This window comes from Pavona decussata, unplaced genomic scaffold, assembly GCF_977016875.1.
Source record: "Pavona decussata unplaced genomic scaffold, jaPavDecu1.1 SCAFFOLD_602, whole genome shotgun sequence".
NCBI lineage: Eukaryota > Metazoa > Cnidaria > Anthozoa > Scleractinia > Agariciidae > Pavona > Pavona decussata.
The window spans coordinates 6,737,501-6,759,691 of NW_028145860.1; the positions used below are offsets into that span (position 1 = coordinate 6,737,501).

Here is a 22,191-nt window from a genome sequence, read left to right on the forward strand (position 1 = left end):
TATTCAGATTATTTTACAAAATTCTCTTTTTGTTTTCCAAATTCAACGGAAACAATTTTTTCCATACATAGACACAATCTGCTTCCTTTGTTTTGTAGAACACAAGCTCATTGACACTGAAATTATTTTAAGCTTTAAGGTGATAGTTTTCGGAAGAAATGGGTGATTTTGGGGGTTTTCATTAGACAGATGATATCTTTCAGCCACTTTACACTAATTATACACAATATTGAAGATGAAATTTATAGTGTCAAAAAGTGGCACCTCGGCTAATCAAAGAAATCAACTTCAACTGTTTCATATTATTATTTTTGGGCTTTTATCTGGAAAACCTGTAAGGATTTGGAAAAAATAAAACTAGTGGCTGAAGGATCTTTTCTATTTTTGTGTTGTCAATGAGCTTGATTTATATGTATAATAATTAATTTTTATTGTTTTTGCTAAGCTTTATTAGCAGGTAACACAAACTGGCAGCACACTCACAATCTAGCCAACTATCTCCCTGCCACTGGGTTGTGGAAACTCTGGCTCTGAGAAGGTCTGTGTTTCTGGCGTCCTCTGCAATATTCCAACCGAGAATCTTGGAAGGTTTATTCTGATCGACTGATTTCTGAGGGGTGATGTGGACACTGGGAGATTCACTGTTGATTCACAAGAGGACATGACAACATGGAGGCAGGTGAGGGTTTGTTTCCTTTGTCCTCTGGGTTTAATTCAGCTTTGCTTGGATACCACATTGCTAAATTATTGCGGGGGGAAGTTATTTTGGTCAAGATGCTTGTTTCACTTCCACTGTCATGGATGAAAAACTTAAGTGTTTAAGTGACGGGGTTATGATCAGGCTACTCTGATGGATGGTGATAGGGGGGACATTAAGGGGCTGGGGATCCTGCACGCCCCTCTCTGTCGACTAACATGTAGCAATTCGGATTGAGCTCGAAGCCTTGTTGAGGGGATTCTTTGCTGTTAGCCTTGTAGTCTGTAAGCAGGGTGGGGAACTCCCCACCTTCGCCATGCTTACAGCCCACTTGCTATGTTGCTGCCTAATCAAGCTTTTCTGCGCATTGAGCATTTTCTGCAGTTGCAAAATCCTTGCACTCCAAATTCTTCAAGCCAAAACATTTTCCAAAGTTTTTCATTAACAAACCATAAACAAAGGGTACTGCCCTTTTCAATTTTGTTCGTATAATTACCAAATTTTATGCCAAAAAGTTATTGATCATTTCCTTCTGATGAAAAGTTATGAACTACAATTTACCAACCAAATTTTCTTTAACGATAAATAACATAATTGTTTGTCTCATAATGTTGTCACTTAAGTGATAGAAGATTGTGATCTACAACTTAGTAACAACATCATGAGACAAACGATTGTTTATTTATTATTGTAACTCACTGATTATCAAAACACGTCACATGTTACAATTAGACAGCATTTATCAGACGATAACTGTTGTCTGGTTTTTTCGATGAGAGAAAACAAAGAAAACATCATAGTTTTAGGTTTTAGATGTTTCATTATTATATGGCTGTGTCTCAAAAGGACTGGAAACTATCAAATTCAAGAACTTGATTGGCTAAAATGGATAATGGCTTAGATTTTCCCATCTAGACTGGCATCTAGACCGATCTTATTTTAACATTTGTCTTCAAAAAGTTACAAACAAAAAAAGAAAAAAGAGGCTTATCGCTTATTCCTGTTAATAATACTAAATGGAAGAACCAACAGCCCTGAACGTGGACGCAGGTAAAGAGAATGAGCAAACATTGGCAAATTTGAGTCCACAGAGGAAGCTACGAGCAAAAATGAAGTGGAAATTGAGATATTTTTGCAAGCACAGAAATTCAAAAACGCTCAATACAAGACTAAGAGCAACTTAAACGCATGAAAGAAATTTTGTGAGTCACTGAAAGGGTCTAGAGCAATTGAAAACATAGCTTCCAAAGGGGTCGTTCGGTCTGTACTGGCGACCTTGGTCTTGATTCTCCCATACAGACCTCCCACTCGGTTAATAGGAACTAAATTCAAACCAACAAACTATTCAGCTTATGTTTATTTTCCTGCAGTCATGCTATGGCTAGCACTGGCTGTTTTTTCTTTTTAAAGTGACGTGTTTCAGGAATTAATCAGAGGGTTATAGAATAAATAAACCCCTTTCTGGTTTACTGGTATATCGGATGATAATGCCCTCAGTTTAAGGATTGTCCTCAAAATTTGACAGTTGCCCTTGAAACTTTGTTTCTGGGCAAACTGTTTACTTTTTTAGACAATCTTTCAGCCCTGGGCATTATCCTTTACTTTCTTTTTTTTAATATTTTTTTTTTGTTGTTTATTTTTTTTTTTTAAATATTCTCTAATATACCAGCTGCCTGATGGGGTTTATTTAGTAAAATTATTGTATTCTACAAAAATGATCAATTATTATCCTTTTTACAAATTTCGTATCCAAAACATTTTTCAGTTTTGTTGAAAATTAACCTTTTGTCTCCAACAATAATTCTTGTAGGAACATGGATACTGTATTCATAAAACAATTTCTTGATCAATTTTGTTCAGATTTCAGGACCCCAGGTACACAATACATGAATCCTACACCATTCAAGTGTTCGTGTTCATGTATGGTGTTTAGGCTGCCTGTGATCAGATGAAATTGACAGGGAAATGCACTATGACATCATGTGGCATAACAGTTCAAAGAATTCGGTTGGTCCTACCTTGGTTCTTTATTTTTTTATTAAAAAAAAAATGCTTATAGATTTACTGTTGTCTAATGATGTCACAGTTCAAATATCTTTCTCAAATCATCAATAATTCATGAAACAAAAAGGAAAATTATTACCGTGAAGGCGGTTTGGGAAATGTGATCTAAATTATGGTTCCACATTTTGTTTACAAAAAATGCGTGCGTTCAAAAACATGACAGCTTTCATAACGTTTTTTGACTTCGATTGCCCTAAACCTTTTCATAACCACGAATTCTAGGTTTCTTAAAGACGTGAATTGAAAACAAAAAACTTTTAGTACCATACGGCCAACCATTTTGAATTCTTCGAGTGTTTTTCATCACCGCAAATTAGCATAATACTGCACGTGTTTTTACATCATCCGATCCGAAGCTGTGTATAACTAATTCATTTTCGCCATTTCGAAGTTTACTCTTAAAAACCGTAAATAGTTTTTGTCAAAATGCCGTTATTTGCCTTTTGTTTCACACTCAATGTTGAGAAGACATTCAAATAAACCGAGTTTCACCGCAGGCTAGCGAACATCAAAAATTTAACTAGAAATAAATTTAGGTCGACTTTCTTTTCAATTTAGTGCTTTCACACACAAATTTTTTTTTCTGCTTGGATTTTGCGACTAAATGGCGGGATAAGGGGCGGCAAATTTCGCTTTTGGCAGCTTCATAGAATGAACTACCCTCCGAGACTTTATGTGCTCTTTGATTTGCTATATGACAAGGTGCGGCCGGGGAAATGGTAGACGGCACGCTGAACCGGCCTCGTCCTCCTCCTCCTATGATGAAATGCCTTGCCCTTGAACAGCGACGCTTATTTTGTTCATCCAAGACAGTGGAAGATTTAAAATCAAACATTGAATTTGGGGAAAATTTTATTTTATTTTACCGAATGGCCAAATTATGAAACAAGCATATTTCAACCACTTTCAAACTGATTGGCACCAAACAAAAATTTAGGAATTGTGGTATCCAGGCTAAGTTGGATTGGACTCTAGAGGGCAGGGAAACAAACCCTCACCAGCCTCCATGTTGTCATGTCCACTTGTGGATCAACAGGGAATCTCCCAGTGTTCGCATCACCCCTTAGAAATTATGAGATCAGATAAAACTTAACAAGATTTCAAAGTTGGAATATTTAATGAGGACAAAAGAACACAGAACAACTCAGGCCAGAGCGGCAGCAACCCGAAAGGCAGGGGGGTGGTTGGCTAGATTTTTTTTTATTTCTTTTTTTACAACTTTTTTGAACAAAATAAACCTTTTTTCACTGCAAACTTAGTGTGTGTTGTTTTTGTCTACAACAATAATAGTGAACCAAGCAAAGTTAAGATTACACTAAACCTTTTTGGCCGTGTTACACGCAAAGACCCGTAAGTGCTTAGCTTTAGAGTAAAGTGTCCAAAGCTGTACATCATTTTAAAGCTTAAAGAATGAACAAACGTAAGAAATCAAACTTCTTTACAAAAACTGTACCCACTACAAGACCTTAAGTACAAATTTCCTGACGGTTATAAACGTGAACTACCCACGCGACCACTTCACTCTACTAAACATCCAGTGGTTGCAAAATGTTTTGGAGGTATTGGCCTCTAAAACCGTGACTGGGATTTTTTGAGTCTGCTTTTGTTTTGAATTTAAAAGTCCAGACGCGAAAAAACGGCAGACAGAAATCACACATCAAACTTCAAGTCACTTTCACTTTATTTTGAAAACAGCTGTCAAAAATCCCTGACAGAGTTTTCAAAACAAAGCAAATGCTATTTGAAGTTTGATGATTGATTTCTGACTGCCTTTTTTTTTGCATTTGGCGCTATAACTTCAAAACTAAAACAAACTCCGGTAATCCCTGACACTGTTTTAGTGGCCAATACCTGCCAAACATCTTGCAATCACCAGATGTTAAGTTAAGTGAAATGGTTGCGCAGTTACTTCACATTTATATACCTCAGCAAATTTGCACTTAAGGTCTTGCAGTGGGTACAGTTTTGAGCTAAGAAGTTTGATTTCTTACATTTCTCCATTCTTTTAGCTTTAAAATGATGTACAGCTTTGGATACTTTACTCTAAAGCTGAGAGCTTACTGGTCTTTGTGCGTAACACAGTCAAAAAGGTTTAGTGTAACCTTAAGTGTCTATATGGCCCATGACTATTAGTTTACTTGACATCTCCACAATGTGTAGACAAGTGTCCCAAATAAATTGAAAGGTTCAGTACACAACAAAATAATGGAAGCTTTACTAAATCGTCAAAAAGCATCAGAATCAGACAGGCTTGGGGCATTTGCCTACACATCATAGAAACATCAAGAAAAGAATACCCATAGAACATGAAGACACTTTAAAAGAGCCCTCGGGATGGCTACATAAACATCACTGCTGGGCTTATGCAAACAAGAGACATTCCGGCTCCAGTTGTTCAAAGAGTGGATAACTTTATCCAGCTGATAAACCACTGTCTAGCAGATAAAATGTACTCCAACTAACACATTTTATCCACTGGATAGCAACTTTTCTGCTGGATAATGTTATTCACTCTTTGAACAACTGTGACTAGGTCTTCATGTCTGATGTAAGCATGTTACAGCCTGCAATGATTATATAACCAGCCCATTTAAATAAAGAGCAGATTGATAAAATTAATGTTACCAAAAGACAGCCTTAAATCAAAATTGATTTTAAAAAATCTGTTTTGTCTGTCTTGATCTCAAACTGCCAAGCACTTTGATTTCAGTTGAAATACTTTTGTCTTCACCAAAACATTTCCCAGCTGAGGATTTCTATTATTGCTTTTGCCTGTTTCCATGGCAATAGTGTGATCTATACAAAGAGTCCTTAGATATTTTGCTTGTGACAAAGTAATTTCCTGAATTTTTACCACAACAATTTACTTCATTCAAATTCTCTGCACATCCTGTTCATGATTTGATAATACCATTACTATATTGTGAATGGGTTGCATTTCAAATGTTAAACTGGATATTGTTGTCATCCAACGAAAGCCTCACTTGACATAACGAATGTCCAAATTTCCAGTATTCTTATTCATTCTCTTATGGTCACACAATAGACTCGCAGTCTGTTTGGGTGCCCTGTGTCAACAACTAATACAATCAGACTTTTTGAGTTCAAGAAAATTGGCTCACAAGCTATAGTCCAAGTCATCACCACAATTGATTCTTCATGAAGTTTATCACTCAGCTTAATTTTTTCCAAAGCTTTTGTCCAACTGAGTTTTTCTGGCATTTTGGTCCCAGAATTGTTGAAAGAACAGCGAGTCAGTTTACTACTTGTTTATAAGGCCTAACAAGTTTGATCGCATCTTTTGACTTTTTTAAGGGAAGACCTTTGCCAAACATTTTTTGATTTTCAAGGTCAGGTAGCAGCGAAATCAATGTTAAAAAGGAAAGAAATTTTTGCAAAGTAAAATCTAAGCGTTGTTTCATTGCCAACAGTCTCTTTGCTTTTGTTGTGGTTTTATCCTGCGATATGATTTGTGGTGGCATACAAAAAGATGCACTGGGAATCAATCAACATTTGTTATTTCACATGAGGCCAGAGGTGGACAGTTATAATATTCAATTTAACACTAGAAGTGAAAAACAACAACAAAATACAATCTGTTCTGGAGAGAAATGTTGGTCTGTTTGGGTCAAAATATCAATCTGCTATTTATTAAAATAAACACACATAAGCCAAGTAAAGTTCTGCTTGTCTAGTGTACACCAAAGTTAACTTATATCCTGCATTGGGTTTAAATGTTTATTTCAATTTGTAGTAATTGGCACAATGGCATCATGTTTCTACAATAATAGAATGTCCTAGCTATAGTGTGGTGCAGCTTTGTGGTGTTTGTAGTTGATTGGTTTGGGTTGAGTTCCGGAACACTGATGTTTAATTCCAATAGACGGATTCTATTTCCCTCATCATCCACACAAAACAGTCATTGTGCTGTGTCAGCATCTTTTGTTTCTGAGAGTTTGCTATCTATGCATGTAAAGCATCCATGTTGCCATTGTGAAGTAAAACAGCCTTCAGAGTGACAAAGCGTATGTTTGTGTAAGTTTAAGATCTGGAAAAACTGTAATGCTTACTTTCAAATATTTTGAGCCTTTGGTACAAATTTTTAATTCATGTGAACCTTAAATTTGACATCCTCTTTTCCCTTTAAAATGCTAGATGTTTGTTGGTTAAAAACTTCGTATTTGCTACCCCTGCAGTTCAATAAAAATCATTGGTGACATTTTTGGAAACTAAGATTGTTGTGAACGACATCAATTTGGTCACCTTTCAAGTTTCATACAGTTGCATGATAAGTCGTTTCTTTTTAAATTTGTTTTTTTTCTTCATAAGTTTTGGCAGTTCTGGGACATCCAAATCACAGTGGTTGGCAGTGTCTAGTATAATGGTCTACATGGTCACTTTCAGAGGGGGAAATATCCCTTTTTGAGATCAACAATCAAGTTTTATCTGATAACCGCCGTTGAGAGGTTTCCTGTACTCAATTACTGTGGTTTCCTTTTTCTTTTGTTATAAATTTCTATTCAGAGTAATAATTGTTAACTTGATCATTCTTACAGTTCGACTACTGTAACCGGGGCCACCTAGACAAAATTGACCAATCAGATTACAGGAAAATAACAATACATTCTGAGAAAATTGGTTGTAAATCATAATTATGACAAAAAGAAACAAACAAAATGAATCGAAATCTACAAATTACAACCTACGAACACCTTTTAAACCCGCTGAAGAAAACCTATGTTTCTTGAGAGGTTGGTTAAAGTGATTGACGGAGACGCAAAACATAAATGTTGGTTAAATTTTTGACTCGAGGTCGCAAGTTATTGAAAAGCGCAGCAACGTTAGCGAAGAAATTGCTTGTAAATGACAAAATCATAGCGTTATACTCAGAGTTACAAACACAGAAAGCATTGTTTAAGGATAAATTTTGCTTTCTTGGAAACTTTTGTTGTCAATACTTAAATTTTGTGCTTCAAGTAGCTTATTGTTTTCTTACAAGTTGCTGATTGGCTCAAAAAACTACTTTCTCAGAATGTACTGTTATTTTCCTGTAATCCAATCGGTCAGTTTTGTCTAGGTGGCCCCAGTTACAGTAATCACACTGTAACTTTTGTAAAACTTCAATAAATGCCATTAAGTGTTCAGAATGCCAAAATTAAAAAAAATAAAAAGACAACAAAACTAAAAGTTGGTCTTTTGTCTGATAATTTGATGTAGATGTGGGACAGCAGAACTTTACTTGGAGATGCAGCTACAAACTAAGAAAGTGTTTGACTACAAATCCCCATTCTCACAGCACAAAAATTAGCCCTGAAATAATATCACAAAACAAAGGCAATTTCAAGTTTTTCCTGTGCCCCTATCAACTTGCATGCAAGTTGAATGGTCAGAACACAAATAAGGGATGGTTCATTATTTATAAGGATGACCAGGTCGGGGAAAACAATAATAGCTTTCCTCTACTTTTTAAACCCGCCCAAAAAGCACTATTTTTTCCATAGCCTGTTCAGTCTTTTGGTCAAATTGTCATAAGCCTGTTCAATTTGAAGTGAGTACCTTGTGAAAATCATGGAATGTTTATCAACAGAGTTCACTGGTTGCAAACGATAAACTATTAACATCTGTGAAAAGTGCATGTTAACATGGACAGCTCAGTTGCTTTAATGGACAGATTGAATACCACAGCTTGTCACATAAACAAATTAAAACTTGTTTTTCTTTATTTCCGACGCAGATAAGAATGTTTTTTTTTTGAGCCCATTTTTGCTTGAAATAAACAGAACTTGACTGGCAGACTCTGCGGAGTGTGACAGAAAATTATTCTTCAATTCAAATCAAAATCCCATTAATTAAACTCCTATTGGTGTCGAAGACGTGAATCAAAGGCGATCAAATTTGCAATGTCTCATCATGCATTTCCCGGCTTTTGAAGGCCAAAATAATGTGTTCTAGTTAAGCATGTAGGAGTTTTTGTAACATGAGATCCTCAACATGAGATCTAATTTTGTAATTGTTGGAGTTCACTTTGAAAGTATTTAAAATCCTTGTTCATCCTTTGATATTCCAATTTAATTACAAGCTCTTAAATGTAAACAACTAACAACTAGATAGCAGCTGACACAAATGTGTCATTTCGACAACGTTGCTCTGTGACCTGTCAAAATTCTCGAGTGTTCAAATGCATGGCATGAGCTTCAGAGCGAGTTTACCCTGCATTTTAATATATTAAAAAAATTGCAGCAACATTTCTTTGTTATGAATGTACTGCAATTTATCGGGTGAATTTCAATACGAATACAGGTTCCACATGTTTTCACCAAACTGTTGCATTTCTACCACAGTTTTAGGTTAATGCAACATTTTTTTAAACCCCGGTCACTTTGTTCAAGAAAAAAACACAAAGCAAGATGCCACGGAAAGAAAATTTTTCAAACCCCGTTCGGTTTTTCCCCGACCCAGTCATCCTTATAAATAATGAACCATCCTTATAGTAAACAGTCTCTAGTAAAAACTTTCAGACTAATTATTGCGTTCACATAGGTGGGGGAATTACATGTAGTCATGCACTATCTTTGTTAATATAGCTACATGCCTAAACTAAAAGGAGAAGTGTTGTTAGTATCAAATCCAAAATTAACCACTGTTTGAAATTTTGTTGTCTGTCCATTACTTAATTGTCCAAAGGTCAATTCAAATTGTTCAAACAAGTCTTCCAACCCATAATACATGCAAATGCAATTTAAATGGAGATAGCAGTACAAAATTTGTACTTCTGTCTCATTGTGCTTGCACATTTCACAACACTTCTCCTTTCAATGCTTGGTTCACTATTATGACAGAATAAAACAAAAAATTATCTACACTGTCCAGTTGGTCACCACTTGAGCAGAGCACATCTTTCATCATCTCATCATGCCTCTGATCCTGCAATACAAATATGCAGACATTAAAAAAGCAGGCCCACTAACTCAAATTTTGCATAATTGTTTTTTAATAGAAAGCTAGAAGATTTTTGTAGAAAAAAACAAAACAAAAAAACAACAACAAGGCAAACAAATCCCAGGGTTATGCTCCAAATGCCAAGTCTATTGTGCTGTCAAAACTCGCACAATTTGTGATTCTGTGCATGAACTCCTTTATTTTAAATTTTTATGGATGCACCTAATATTTGCTTTTGAGTCGTTTTGGTCTGTTAAACTTAAAAATTAAGAACACTTCTCTGAAAAAAAAAAGTTCAAACAAAGTGGAAAATGAAAATTTTTGACCCCCACTCAAATTTGGCATGCAAATAAATCTTCAGGGAGGATGTTCCAAAATGCCCTTTATTTATGTCCCTACTTCACTGCTCTCATGGTAACATAAGATGTTTGTTGGCACCACAAACTCCAATTTTGAACACAGAAGCTGCTGTGAAAAAGTGCCAAATGTAAGATACCATTTCTTAAGTCTATAAATAGACTACAACTCAAGACTTAAACCGAGAGTTAAAAACCTGCAATCAGTACGAATATTGTTCTACCATTCAAGGAACAAAAATCAGCTGACTCTGTGCGCAAACAGTTGAAGGATCTTGGTAAGCTGTTAAACATCGACTTATGCCCAGTCTTCATCTCTCGAAAAGTTGGAGAAGATCTCTAACATAAAGAAATCAAGCCTGCGTTGATCACGAACAATCAGTTGTTTACAAATTTGAATGCGGCTGGTGTGTTGCCAGCTATGTTGGTTACACGCGTCGGCATCTTTACCAACGAATCGATGAACATAAAAGATCTGGATCAATATTCAATCACAGCTAAAGTCAACATTCATCAAGAACAATGACATCTAATATGTTTCAGATTCTTAAGAAATGCTCCGGCAAATTTGATTGTCTTCTGTACAAAATGTTCCTCATTCGTGAGCACAAACCGTGTCTAAATATTCAAAGTGACTCGATAAAAGCAAAACTCTTCACCTAGCCTCAAGGGACTAAGAACTTGCACTTGAACATTAATATTCTTGTTATCTGTTGAATATTATATTTTGACCTGATGATGGTGTCATGAGGACACCGAAACGTTGTCTTAAATATGATTCTACCCGTAATTTTCACCATCAAATAAAATGCAATGAACAGTGTAAAACTCATGTTTTGATTGGTCTAGAGGAGTGTGTGATTAGAGTATAGACGTACGATTGACGTCATCACGTGGTGTGACCGGCGTACATGATCAGAGTCTAGAGTCCAGTCAGAATGACCGATCAACAAAGTTTTGCAAACTGTTTTTGCGAGTAGCGGACAAACACAGGCAAATTTTCGCAGGAATGGAAAACTGCCCAATAAAAAATTGGAGAAAGTGAGAGTGACCTCGACCAGGATAGGAAAGCTAGAACTTTGTTGTGACGTGAAGAGAAAGCAAATATTAGTCGAAATATGTCGCCGATAGAAATCCGGTAAATCGGCAAGTAATCAGTTACAAATCGCAGTGAAGCGACTTACATGCTGTAATATTTTGGGGTCAGGATTTCCTTCTGGAATGAAGGTTAGTTTTGAAAATATTGTTAGTGAAATCCAGGGCTGCAAATAACGGCCGGTCAACGGACAATGTCCGGTCAAAATTGGTTATTGACCGGACAAATCCTTGGATTGCCGGACATCTTGTCCGTTCCTTTACCGATTCGTTCGGAGAAATTCTAAGTTGTTAAAACTATTTCATAATCACGAGGGACAACATTCATGTTTCAAAAAGAAAAAAAAATATATAAAACTAGACAAATTAGAGGTCGAGAAATTCCCGGTAGTCGTACATTTCCACGATGTCATCAAGTCCTGTCGCGACCGCAAATCATCGTGTCTTCCGTTATTTTCAAGTAGTAGAGGGTTTTACTTTTGACTAGATACCATGATTGACTCTTAAATAAAGTGATTGATTGTTTGTTTGATTGATTGAATGACCGGAAAGCACCCTCATGAAGAATAATCTAGCGGCACCAAGAATACTCCACGTAGCATTTGTTGCAAAGTGCGAAAAGCGAACAAACCATACGTTACTTCCGGCACAACCTGGTTATTAAACTTTCTGGTGATTTTATTACTTGATGCAACTCAAAAATGGAGCGTATAACACAAAAAGTCGAAGAATAAGGTCGTCTTAAAGGAATTCTAAATGGAAGAAAGTCAGCGAGCGCAACAATTGTACTTGGAATAAGAATTGCATACAGTGCTGCCGAATTTCGAAACCCTAAGACGATAATTTATGAATTAAAGTTAAGTGTTTCTTGTTTATGTTTACGTTTTACTTAGCTTCTTTTTTTCAAATTAATTAAGAGATCGATTGAACCCTTCAGCTTTCATATATTCTGCACATTTTACTTAAAGTTCAGTTGTAGAAATGATGTGGCGATTGCCAAAGTGTAATATTTAATTATAAGTGATTTGGCCAGATGTAAAGTAAAACAGCCAATTGCGGTTGTATCTTGCGTAACCGTTCTACGTACTGAATGCGAGGCTGCTTTGCAGTAAAGAGTAGTTAAACTATTACATGTAACTTGTAATTTTTATTGCCAAACTCAGTCGTTTTTTTCCTTTTTTAGTTATAAAAGGATTACTGTGCAATCTGGGTTCACTATCGCAAGAGTTACGACTGTTACAATTTGACCGGCCAAAAACGGGTAGTGTCCGAGCAAAAACATGTTTGACCGGACAACATGACCGGCGCCTGCCCGTTAGTTATTTGCAGCCCTGAAATTCTTTCTGATTATACTCTAATTTAGAAGATCACAATTGCATGTGTGTAGTAGTCTAAAACTGAGTTTGCTGGAAAGTTTTTGACTCAGCTCAGGCAATGCGATGCTTGCTCACAAAATGTGTTAAAATGTCTTGGTTATTGTATGAAACAAACAGATTCCATTTTGCCGTGGGGTTTGTACTCTGATAACACACAGAGGACGTCAAAACGTGGTGAGAACATCAGTCACGCGAGTACTTCCTTGTTCTCACCATCGTTTGACGTCATCTGTGCGTTATCAGAGTACAGACGCACGGCAAAATGGAATCTATTTGTTAATAGACCATTTCCGAGTTGCTTTGAACCTCATAATGAAAGCGAGGCTAAGTGCAAAGTTTTTGTTATGAAAATTAGTTTTCATTCATATGCAAACAAAACTAATTTTCTTATGAAAAGGTTTGCACTTAGCCTCACTTTCATAGTGAGGTTCACAGCAACTCGGAAATGGCCTATTATTGCATCCCTTTCAAAATGGAAGAATCTTCTGGAGTTCATTTTGTCAGAGCTACATGTATTCATAAGAAAGTTGTTTAAAATCCCTGCTAATAAGCAACTGATACATTGTTCACAGAGAACTTCAAACAAAAGCAGTTCTTGGGCTTTGGTAGTTTACCCTCACGCTTTATTTTAGCGAGCCACAGTCTACCCATCACAGGATACCCATCCATTGGTGATTTTACAGGTGTTGTTAGCCAAAAGCAAGATGGTGAAGCATAATTTTTGTCCTAAGAGAAATCCTTATTTGCCAATGCGAATACAAAGGTCAGACTGCAGACTGTGAAACTGTCTATGTCCAATGCTATCTCATAGCCTTGATATCATTTTCTACTTCCAAGATGGTCCCAGCTGCCTGCTCTTGAACACAGCATATTCTGTGTGATTTCAAAGACCTCTAAATCAAATTCAAGAAGGTGCTTTACACGAATTCCAGTTTTAAAATCCTGGGAACATGCACTTTCATTTCAGGTAAAATTTTTCTAGACTCTTGTTTCCCTTTAAAAGTAAAGCTTGCTATACGGTTTTGTCCAATTATCCACGTTTTGACAATCATGAATCGAAGGGCCTGGTGGGACAAGGGCAAAAGGGATGATTTCACGAATCCCTAAGGACGTCTGTGTTGGAGGCTAACAAAGCGCTTAACATCAAATGCCAGTTGCTTACAGTGAATTACAATTACAACTCTTTTCACACCTCCTAAAACGCTTTCTTTTGGGAATACAAATCAATAAAAAAAAAGTTTAGGCTTGATTTCTGTCTCCACTCGAGTCCGGTCATTTTCCCGAATAGCGGCTGGTAAACGAAACCCATGTTATGGAACTAAGACGAGTAAATCCTGTAAATTACAGTTGCTTGAATGTCTGCCACACATATCTAACTAAGTACTTCTGTCACTTCGAACTATATTGTTTCTGCTGGCAAACATTTACATTGCACTTTTGTAGCTACTGCGCATGCGCAGTAGCTACAATGTTATCGTTTTGATGGATAGAGTCGATTTTACCACAGGCGGACCACCCTCTTTTTGTGTGGTGTAATGACTGTTTGCAACTTGAGACTTGAGACTCTAGTACCGGCCGAACTAGCGCCGGCAACACTGTTGTACAGTAAACGCACCAGAGAAGGGTTTCTACGGCTCGGAATGGCTAAAAAAACAACACGCAACTCAATCAACATTTCCTTGAAACTTTTTTTTCTACTCAGTAAAAATTTCAACCAATCGTGTCACGTGACACAAACAGAGGGTGGTCCGCTTGTGATTTTACAAGCATGCCAAAGTGGCTTTCGGAGACCTGGGGATCACGATCGATTTTCTTGGCGCACGATAATGCCTGTAGTAAATTTGATAAGCATCCAATTTTGATAGACTTTACAGGTTATACAAACAGACTTATTGTTTAGAGCTTTTCTTACTTTGAATCTGGTAGTACAGCTGTACGTCTTTTTGTCTCAAATACAAATACTAGTGTAATTACTACCACAAACAGACTCAGCAGATGGGGTAAACGGATGTTTATTCAAATGTAAATACTACTGAAGAGACAACACCCTAAACCTGGGTGAGGTGGGTGGGTTGCTCTTGCTTTCACAAAGGATAACACAGGAATGAATGATCTTTGACACGCACAACATCTAAAGGTCTTATCTAAATACACGCATTACAGACATTAATCCATTAAGGAAACTAATGTATTAACTTATTAACCCTGTGAGCGGGGTTAGACAAGGCAGTAAGTTAGATATGGTGAGTTAGCAGTGGTGAGTTAAGGCCTGTGAGTTGCAAGATCTTGAATTTTCTAAATCTTGCCGGCAAGATCTTGCTGGTAAAATCTTGAATTTTCCGAATCTTGCCGGCAAGATCTTGCTGGAAAGATCTTGAATTTTCCAAATCTTGCCGGCAAGATCTTGAATTTTGGCAATGATGGGGTTGACAGGCCTGCGCGACTCTCATGTGCGTGTTTAGCCTAAATAATAGTTTTGGCCTCACGGGTATGTCTTTCAGAGAACACACTTTTCTCTATCAAATGAGCGGTGCTCCCTGTAAATTTTGTTTTAGCACTGGATTTTCTTCTTATTAAACACCATTTATCATTTGTAGGATTTGCGCGATAGACACTGAAAAAAGCCATGTGTTTAACTGTCGCATGTTTTGTATTTTGATCTCAAAGGTCATCAGTTGACCTCTTGTTTTTTCTGTTTAGTGTCTGTCGTTCTTATGCCATTTGTGGCATTTAGTTTAGGCTTTCTATGGCTCATTTCGGTGTGTCTGGTGACAGCATAGCCCCTCTCTTTTTATCATTGTAAGGATAAGATTTGAACCGTGTAATGAGTCTGTAATAACTATACATTATCTACCCTGCGAGCAGAGGCCCTTCGATCTTCCTAGATAAGTCGGACTTATCTAAGAAGATTGAAGGGCCTCTGCTCGCAGGGAATACATTTATTTATCTTGCAGCGTAAAATTTGTCAGATTGTCGGTCCCGGCTATTTGCTTTTGTTGCAAGATGTTGTGCTTCTTATCACGGTTATTTGTCTCTTGATCCTTTCTTTAGCATTGTAGCTTCTTTGAAAGCTATGCAATGCATTAAATTGAGGGCTAAAGGCCGCTTAAGTTACAGCTGTGTGTTTTGTTATTGCTCCCCTTAGCTCTGTAACTGCGAGGTTTGTGTTGCGGGAGCTTAGTATTTTCCTCCCGTGCTTTGATTACGTGCTCTGGCCAGGGGCTGCTTCGAGTCCTTCGGCTGTTAGTAAATTCTGTAGCATTTAAGTCAATGGTCAGGCAAGACCGTGGTTTCGATCCTAATCTAGTGGATCTCTTCAGTTGCGATTCTTTAGAAATGGTAGAGATGAGTTCTCGGTATCACTTCAACAAACGCGCTCTCTTGTCAAATTATAAACCCATGCTTTGGATCGAAAACCCTGCAATTCAATTGGCTCCTTGGTACATCTTGCCAGCAAGACTTGGAAAATTCAAGATCTTGACGGCAAGCTTTGGAAAATTCAAGATCTTGTCGGCAAGATTTGGAAAATTCAAGATCTTACCAGCAAGATCTTGAAAATTTAAGATCTTGCTACTCACCATATACTCACTGCTGTAACTCACGAAGGACAACTCACAGAATTGGCGGTCCCCTGTGAGCTGTGCAGGCCTGTCATTTCTATTATTATCACTGTTGAGTTATATCTTGATGAGAAAACAATGCCTCATGTTTATATTATTGTAAGCCGCATCTACATCAGATTATTTTTGTACCTCATGAACAGCAAATCAAATGCCACTTACACAAGGACTTATCTCTTGATGAGATAACAATGCCTCATGTTTATGTTATTGTTAGCCGCATCTGAGCATGCTGAGAAAAATCCATTGAAAATAAAATTTCGAAAAGATATTGTCGAGTCATACAAAGCTATTGTTTGGGCTGAGCCCTGACCAATTTCTATCTTGCAGTATGTCAGTCATTTGTCGAATAACCACTTATTTTTACCTCACATGCTCCTTTGCGGTCTGGGTGCGTACACTTGAGCCACGACAACCTTAGGTGAAATAGCTGTATAAAGCTAATTCAAAAAAGGTTGTCGCTCTATGAGTACCCAAGCGTATGCGTACGACAACCTTTTCTAAAATAGCTGTACATACTAAACAGCACCGTATTCACAAAAGGAGGAGAAATCAGGTATTCCATGAGTCTCCGCGAAAAATTATTGACTAGAAGGTGTCAAGTATCGATGCAAAGGCGAGCACGCAGTCTGAAATCGACTGAATTTCAAGTGGCTATTTTTCCTTATTCAGGATCTGAGAATGTAAGTTAAATTGTTTTGTGCATTGCTTTGAGAATTAAGTTCAAGCTTGCATTACAATTTTGCAGCTAATTTGCCTAAGAATAAAGAAAAACATACAATTGTTTGGAGTGGTATGCATGATCGACTCGCTTTGTTCGTTCGCGGCTCTCAAATGCTTGACCCAAATTTGACCCTAGCGAGTTCAATCCTGGGTACATTAGTGTAAAATCTTGCCTGTTGTTGGTCGAATAGTATCTCCTTTGAATTTTATTTAAGGTCCCCTTAGGTCCCCATGTTTTGAAGGAATTTGTGTTCGTTGAAGTTTGCCTAAATTGGCGCCCAACATGTCAACAACTGCACGATGCCTTTATCACTCGTTTTCCTGGTTGAAATTAACAGCACTTTAAGCACGATTCTGTTGGTTCTATTGTGTAAGGACATCAAGTGGTGACATAAATGCTTCCTTTTAAGTCGATATTCAAGCAAACGGTATTGAAATGCATGGAAGAAGTTGAAGAAGAGTCAAGTGGCAAGCCGCCGTTCAATGTTTCTGATCGCACAAACAAGCAAAGAAGCCGCTCTCGTAAGTCTTTTAGAAAACTAACGTGTCCCATGACTTTTAGAAACCGACAACAGGCTAAGTTTGACGAATTGACATAACTCTGACTGTCTAAATGTAAGCAATTCACGTAAGCAATGGCGACCGAGAGAGTAGTTCAGCGTTCATTCCGAGAAACCCCATCCCAAATGCGAGATCGCGTATCAAAATCGAGTTGATAATATCGTTGGAAGGGAGGCATTGTGGGATACCTGATTTTCCTCCTTTGTATTCACATAACAATGGAAACAAGAATGCAGTAGCTACCACACGCATTGCGGGCCTATTTTTTTCATTGTCATTCGCCAGCATGAAAAAATATTGTTTGAACTGAATTATTGCGTCAACATTGAACTACATGACTGTAGTAATTTGGTATCGACAGAAAACAGTTCTCTGATCCTGATAAAAATAATTCTTCGAGAAATCAGATAAATAAACGTCTTGTTGCTTCATGAATTTTAACTAAAAACATACAATATATTTTCACCTAACAGACAGGAAAAATTTCTTCGATACCCATGGTAAATCACGCTGCATTAATGATTACATCATGACATTTTCATATTACAAAAGGCATCTCAAGTAATTCACAGGAATATGACAAGAGTGTAACATGATCCATTTGATATTTACACAATTCGGTTTACAGAACATTCCAGCGTGTGCGCTGAAATGTTTTTGAACTTGCAATGTCATTTTCAGCTAAACTTTGAATGAAAAAAAGTCTAGTTCTGTAATTTTTTTTCGAGTTCTGCCAGGTCTCCAGAGTAGGCAGTTTACCATAGTCCCCAGGGGGGGGGGGGGGGGGGTACTCGGGTATATTAGTGACGGGGACGTGCGAAGACCTTTTTTGGGTTTGAAATTTTCTGGTGGACTTTTTTTGCCCTTAAGATTTTGGCAAGGACTTTTTTTGGGGTTGATGAAAATCGTGCCCTTCCATTCTTGATTTTACGCAAAACGATTTCACTAACAAGTTTAAATCATGCAAATAAAATGACAAGACAAAGACAACTCTCAGTTTATTTGATAATGATCAATCATCTTGTGTCAATTACATATTGTTGATTGTCGAAGATATTGCATTACACCATTATCCACCGTGCTAGGTGGTCTGCGTGCTGTGTCAACTGGTCACGTTCATAGACTTCATATATTCTAATTCCCAACCGCGTCGCTCTTGTTGTCTTCGCCGCTCTTCAGGGCTGTTCAGTGTAACTTGAATACCCTTTGCCATTAATGTGTGCTTGATGTTGTTCGCTTGGTTCTTGTTTTGTACTTTTATTGTTTTTGATGCTTAAAAAATTTGGACTTTTTTTGGGTTACGTTTTTGGCTGCTGGACTTTTTTTGGGTTTTCCTTAGCGTGACGGGACTTGTTTTGGGTTTCAAAATTTAGCCTCATTCGCACCTCCCCGTAACTAATATACCCGAGTACCCCCCCCCCCCCCCCCCCTGGGCCATAGTCTAACAAAGTCATAAATAAAAGAAAAATTCTGCAAGTTCCAAAATCGGCAACATGTCAAATTTTGACCATCAGATGACAATACGACAGGACGCTAAATATTGTCGCCGGAAAAGATTGAATTACACTGTACGCGAGTCTGATAGGACAAGATAAGATTTTGTGACACAACAATAGCAGTTACTGTAAAAGAACGGCTTGCAGAACCTTATCTCATAAAATTAAGTGCCAAGAAAGATTAGATTTTCCATGTAATCTGAGACACCATATTCCATATTCTTTCTGAAATACGTAAATATTTGTGCACGGAAATTTTGATACGGTTTTGACTGTTTTGTTTTTACCGGTGCAGTGTAAAGCATTTCTTTCCCCAGCACCCTAATGAATGTGAACTTGCATTTTGATATCTGTTCGTTTATATTGAAGTGTTGCTGTGTTGTCAGGATAATGAAGTGGAACTGGTTGTAATGACGATATGAATTTTTTAATTTACATTACCACGCGACTTCTGCTCATATGTTGGTCACAGTATACGCTAATTTACTAGAAAACACACGTAAGCATCAAAATTTGGCCTCTTGAACAATAAATAAGCCTATTTCTTGCTTTTACTAGAAATAGAAATATTTCCAGGGGGTGTAGGGAAATATTGGAATTTATGGAGGGGAGGGGGGTAAATTTTGTGGGCTGATTTTGGAAAATTCAGAGGGGAAGGGTGAGCCATATGAAAAATCCCTTCTGTGAGTGGGGTATAGATATTTTCTGGAACCACAATTTTTTTTTTGGCTGTTGGATTCCCAGAAGTACTCGAAAATTACACATAAAGTCTATAGCTAGAATAATGATTTGAGGTGTCCGCTAGCTCGTCACCTGGATAAAATGAGAATTTGACCTTGAAGGACAATTTCTTTGCCATTATTTCTCGGATTTCTGCTGTTGAAACTGTTGAGTAGTTGCTTAGTATTTCTTCTTTCGATTTACCATTTTGAAAAGGTGTGTTTTCCTTCAGAAAATGTGAAAATCAGCACCTTAAATTTAGGCGGCCAACAAAAACTGAAATTTGATAATCGTCTTGCATAGACAAAAAGTCTGTTGTCTAGGCCCCCCTAAGACCTGTAAATATATGTGCAGAAAGTGGATTCTCATTGGTCAATCCTTTCTGAAGACAATGAGAACAATAGGGGGCGAAAAAATCCCTTCTAGGGGAGGCATGAATTGAACATGAACCAAATTAAAGTAGGCAATCATGCGCGGAGTTGTGCCCGGTTTTGGTCAGCACAGTGATTAACTAAAGTGGAGACTTTTCATGAAAAGTTGCAATACAAACCCAAAAATGTCACAATTTCCTGGAAACCAGTAGTGGTTTCAAAATGAAATATTTTGCTTCAGACAAGGCCGCTAATCACAGTGAGTAACAACAGTAAGTACTTCCTTCTCTTTTACATGAAACACTGTGTGTAAATATTTCACGCACTGCATAGAATTTACGTGTAATCATTTACACGCATTAGAGCCTAATTGTTTTACTTGCACATTACGCGCGCATAATTTGCATGTAAATTGCACGCGATATGGTGGATTACACACATGAAACACGCGTGTAATGCTACCATTCCTCAGTCAGTACTATACTTTTAGAGAAATTCAAGAAAATATGTTGGCTGTTTTGCCCATCAACTGTCTACTATATATGTTTCATATATTTACATTTATTTATTCATCCTTCACGGGTATATCACGAACTCACAATATGACCAGCTCCCAGTTGGCTTGATAGCTCAGTTGGTAGAGCACTGCACCGGCATCACAGAGGCCATGGGTTCGAATCCCGTTTAAGCCTGAATTTTTTTTCAGGCTTTCTTTTTGCAACTGTTTAAGTTGTGTAGTAACTGCGAAGATCTTTCTTCTAGATGAACTGTTTACTTCATTGACCATTTAATTTATTTACAAATTATGAAACAAAAAGCCACATATATTTTTTGGAAAGTTGAATAAATTGTTTAACTTTTGTATAAGTCTTAAGTTGTTGTCTTTTAATAGACTTAAGAAATGGTGTCTTACATTTGACACTTTTCACAGCAGATTCTGTGTTCATATTGGAGTTTGTGGTGCCAACAAATAACTGATGTTACCATGAGAACAGTTGAGTAGGGACATAAATAAAAGGCATTCTGGAACATCCCCCTGAAGATCTCTTTGCATGCCAAATTTGAGTGGGGGTCAAAAATTTTCATTTCTCACTTTGTTTGATTTTTAAGAAACTGATGTCTGAAAATGGAGTTTGAAAATAATTAACACTTTGTTCCGGGATAGGTGGAACTTCACATCTCCATCATAAAAAATCGCGAGCAGTGCCCCCCCTCCCCTCCCTGGATTGTTTCTTTTACGCTTTATAACCCCGCGAAATTCAAACTTGGCGCTAACAAAGTTAATTCGTCCTAATTTAAAAAAAAAAGGTTACAACTTCAATCTAAGAGTTCATTAACCAAAACTCTGTCTATTAAGTAGAGCTTTTAACTTATAAATAACTAAATAAGTTACCCGTTATTTCAAGTTTTAAGAGGACCTACCTTCGCGATGTTTACACGCTACTGCTGAGTCAGGTCGCATTCAAACACAAATTTAGAACTCTGCAAACACCTGAAAAACGGCAAATGTGGTTTCTTTATCAAATTTTAAATGCCTCTAAAGATTGAACCACAATGATAACGAAGTAAAAACGCAAAATTTTTGAAAAAAAAAAAATACCTTCAACTCCTGAGACGAAAAAGCTTGCGGCCACGTTTGGTTTATGGGGTTGCAAGGCCTTTTGGGTCAACAATTTAACATGACACGTGATGACACACGTGGCAAACTCATGGCAAGACTCATGCCCAGGCCAGGCTTTAGGTTGGCATCACTGTTCAGTAAGGGATTATGGCTTCTGATTCAAATTTGCCGATGATAGAATCGATTCCTTTGCCAACAAATCTGTGAATTCTTTCAAGCAGGTGGATCATCACTACCTGCCTGAGTTTTCTTGACGCCATCAGAAAGGGAGAACCGGCCCAGAATCCTTCGGGTGCCGCGGTCGATAACAGCACTCTTTGTTTGTTTTTTTCAGGCGGGCGAATCAAGGTCTTTGATTGTAGGGTGGTCATTGGAATGATTCATGGAAAAAGACAGACAGCCAATCCGAACTGTCCTCACTAATAATTCCCTCTGATTCACTCTTCCCCACTTTCTAGGATAATACATCATTCTCATTCATTCACCAGGCTTGAAATATACCATCACATTTATTTCTTAAGAAAAAAGTGATATACACGTACGATGCGAAGC

General features: G+C 37.4%; 2 long non-coding RNA genes across 3 annotated transcripts in view; one reads left to right on the plus strand and one right to left on the minus strand.

Annotated features, from left to right (window-relative positions):
* Positions 1-4,015, plus strand: part of LOC146449742 (uncharacterized) — a 27,383-nt gene extending 23,368 nt beyond the window's left edge. For both annotated transcript variants that reach the window (XR_014860650.1, XR_014860649.1), the window contains exon 4: positions 1-4,015. This exon is cut by the window's left edge. This is a non-coding gene — a long non-coding RNA (uncharacterized LOC146449742).
* On the minus strand, positions 3,860-21,662 carry LOC146449743 (uncharacterized). Its single transcript, XR_014860651.1, has 3 exons — positions 21,619-21,662; positions 21,441-21,510; positions 3,860-9,685 (listed from the first exon to the last, which is right to left on the minus strand). It is a non-coding gene; the product is annotated as an uncharacterized LOC146449743 (long non-coding RNA).
* Between the last annotated feature and the right edge of the window lie 529 nt (positions 21,663-22,191).